At 48.7% G+C, this 3,708-nt stretch overlaps 1 long non-coding RNA gene across 1 annotated transcript; it reads right to left on the reverse strand.

The window, feature by feature from the left end:
* Nucleotides 1-385: 385 nt before the first annotated feature.
* Nucleotides 386-3,042, reverse strand: LOC142069589 (uncharacterized). Its single transcript, XR_012665500.1, has 3 exons — nucleotides 2,950-3,042; nucleotides 1,212-1,957; nucleotides 386-1,136 (listed from the first exon to the last, which is right to left on the reverse strand). It is a non-coding gene; the product is annotated as an uncharacterized LOC142069589 (long non-coding RNA).
* Between the last annotated feature and the right edge of the window lie 666 nt (nucleotides 3,043-3,708).

A 3,708-nucleotide genomic window follows, 5' to 3' on the forward strand; every position in this document is an offset into this window, starting at 1 on the left:
AAAGGAAGGGAGATGCAGAAAGGGGCTTTCTCATGACAACATTTGCCAAGTGCAAAGGCAGCCCCTGGGGAGAGTGGGGGCTCAAGGTTAGGGGTAGGGGGAGAGCTTCAGAGGAGGAGAAAGGGGGCTCTGGGGTTTACAGGGGCAGAGACAGCCCCCTGCCTGGGTGAGACAGGAGGGCTTGGGGGATGAGAATCAGAGAATCAGCCCCCTCCCAGAGTAAGGCAGGGGGATCTGGGGTTGAGAGGGGCAGAGACAGCCCCCTCCCACCGTGGAGGTGTTAATAACATTTCCCATTGTTGCATTTGCCCAGGCTTCCTTCAGCCAAATCCCCTCCCATCCCCACCCACCCACAGCGAACTGTTCTCAGCGACCCATGTGGCTGGATGGGGAAGCTCTTTCCACAGTGACTGAGGGAGAGAGCTATGAGAAGACTCAGTGAGGGGACGGGGACCCTGAGAGCACTGGGGCTAGGGCTAGGTGGGAGCCCACTTTGCAGCTCCTCTAGCCTGCTCTAGCTCAGCCTCAACTCTCGGCAAAGTGGAAGGGCGAAATCTGGCATGAAGGGTTGGAGCCACGTTTTTCTCCAAGAAAAGCGAAAAAGCTGCAGCAGGGAGGGGCTGACCAATGGTCCAATGGGTGGGGCAGTGGGCTGGGACTCAGGAGACCTGGGTTCTGTTCCTAACTCTTCTATTGACCTGCTGGGTAACCCTGTGGCAAGTCACTTCTCCTCTGTATCGTCTCCCATCCTTTGTCTGTCTTGTCTATTTGTGCTGTAAGCTCTTTGAGGTATAGACTGTCTCTCCCTCTGTGTCTGTACAGCACCTAACACAATGGGATGCTGATATCAGCTAGGGGCCTCTCAGTGCTACTGTTATACAAATAACAGTAATAGCCATAGTCGCTACACCACAGAACTCCTGTGTCTTCTGCGTGGGGGTCTGCTCACACTGAGGCTGGGCAGAGCAAGCCCCATTCCTTTCCCTTGTGCCACGAAGTATCCTCCACACAATCCCTTTGCTCATGTTGGTGGTACTGAGGCTTCGCCTTCCCACTGCTTCCTTGTCCCGATGGCTCCACACACTTCACAGAAGCAGGTTCAGGCGCCAAACTGTGTTGTGAGGATGCTCCCAGTCCTGCAGAAAGAAGAGGCTGCAGGAGGCTGGGAATTGGTAACGTTTGACCCCCAAACACATGGGAGAGAAACTTACCTCCTGTCTTAATTCTTACAGTTTTGCTTCAAAGCTGGGACATCCAAAAATCAGGTAAGGCCATGCACACGAGTTGAACTTCTATTCAGTGGATGACAGTGGTAGGTCCAAAATCAAAATGATATTCTCTTCCCTTTATTTCTCCATGCAGAGTGTATGTCATGTTCAGATTCTTTTGCAAAACGTTTGTCGGTGCTCTTTTGTCTAAAGCAGCCAAAACCTCAATGCAATCTCTGGTACTACAACCCCAAGACCAACCCTACAATAATAAATGTGAGCGTGTATAGCCCTGCAATCACGTACAACCCTACACTAATAAACGTGTGTGCGTGCAGCTTAGCACGCATGAGCAACCCGACATGACCAAACTGCTGAAGACAGAGCCCAGCCCTTGGTAACAACCCCACATTATTGACAACCCACTGTGCTCATAAGAAGTGTGCACGGATGGAGCTAGCAAAGAGCTTTCAGGGTCATGCTGCTGAGGGAAAGTTTGGAACAACAATGCCTTGATTCCAAAATTATGAGCTGTCTTTTGACAATGTCCTCCTGATTGCCATTCACTAATAATGTTCACAGACACATTTTCCAAAGCTTTCTGAGCCCTCCTCCTCACTGCAGCTGCTTGTCTTTTGTCTTGCAACTTGTGGGTTTGCAGGAGTTTCGGCCACACTCACCGTTCATTCCAAGGGCTCATGGGAGGGTCATTTGCGTAAGCCATGTCCCAACGGCTAACCAGCTCCTGACTGAAACAAAATGGTGCCACATCAACACACCCCAGGCCTGATTCAGGAAGGCACGTAATTGACTTTTTCACTTCAAGCATTCACTTAAGTTCCATTGAAGACAGTGGGGCTTAGTCAGATGCTTAGGTGCTATCCTGAATAGGCATGTGTTCTTGGATCGGGGCCAGGCTGCACAGATGTCCACGTAGCTGAATGACAGCAAGCTGGGGGCAGATGCTAGGCAGCCCTGCTGCTTTGTCCCTCGTTTGGGAGCTGCACCTTAACCTAATTCAAACCCTCACTATTAGGCTGTAGCAAACTTTAGAAAGTGTAGACATTTGATGTGTCAACAATAGCGTGTTATCAAATCCCATGCCCATCAGATCCTATAACATCTAGATACTATACTGATGGGCACATGGGAAATGCCTTAGACTAGTGGTTTTCAACCTCGGGTCTGCAGACTCCTGGGGGTCCACAGACTATGTTTAAGGGGTCTGCGAAAGGTTGTCGTTACCATAATACAGTGGTTTTCAACCTGGGGTCCGCAGACCGTGTCTGAAATTTCCAAAGGGATCCGCAAATGAAAAAAGGTTGGAAACCATGGCTTTAGACGGACAGACAGCCCTTCTAAAATGTCATGTACTTTTCTGTGTTTCCTGCCCCCTCTTTACTGAATGACAAGCTATTTGTGTGTAAACAGAAGCTGTGTCCTCTATAATCTGCTCCCTTGGCCTGAATGATTCATGTAGCGATGATGCTATTCAACAACTGTGACAATACAGGTTTCAGAGTAACAGCCATGTTAGTCTGTATTCGCAAAAAGAAAAGGAGTACTTGTGGCACCTTAGAGACTAACCAATTTATTTGAGCATGAGCTTTCGTGAGCTACAGCTCACTTCATCGGATATGAAGTGAGCTGTAGCTCACGAAAGCTCATGCTCAAATAAATTGATTAGTCTCTAAGGTGCCACAAGTACTCCTTTTCTTTTTGTGACAATACAATCACTTACCCGGCTATGAAGTGGGGCATCAGCAGCCCTGGCTTGCATATCACTGAATGGAGCAGTCTGATTAGAAAGGAAAACGCTGCTGTTTACGCACTTACATCCTGGTGCAATCACTAGAGATGGGGAAGGAAATAACATTTAGCACTGATATGGTGCTTCTCATCCAGAGCTCCCGAAGCACCTTACCAGAGAGGGGCCAAGTCATTATCCCTGTTTTACAAAGGAGCACACACAATGCACATGGCAATTGAATGGGATGTTTTTCAAATGTTCTTTTCTAAAACACCTTTCTAAATTGCAAACTTTTATCTATCATTCCAAACCCCTGACAAACCCCTCCCTGTATGTTCATCACGGGTTACAGTGTGTTTGCTTTGTAATGAAAAACCTGTTGAGCGCTTAGCGTGATTACTTAGGGATCTTGGCTAGTGTGCCTGGTGCTGTACAGAACCCAATGAAAGACAACGTCCCTGCAATAAGGGGCTAATGTCCCGAATAAACCACGTACAAAATTCCTGAAACAAGAACGAAAGGTCACGATTCTTCGTTAGTCTGTCCCTGAGCTGAGCACAGGGATAAAAAGTGGGGGTGGGTGAGGCAAAGGGGTGCTTTAACTCTCTTTTACACTCCCTGTGTTGTGGAGCCTCTTGGGGACCATGCAGCTTCCTCTGTATTTAGGGTCTTATGGGCCTTGGGAAGTTGAGAATAGCTGTAGTCCAGTGTGCTGTGCTTACCCCGACCCTTCCTGACACTCCTGCGGGT

Source organism: Caretta caretta, chromosome 19 (genome assembly GCF_965140235.1).
Source record: "Caretta caretta isolate rCarCar2 chromosome 19, rCarCar1.hap1, whole genome shotgun sequence".
Lineage (NCBI taxonomy): Eukaryota > Metazoa > Chordata > Testudines > Cheloniidae > Caretta > Caretta caretta.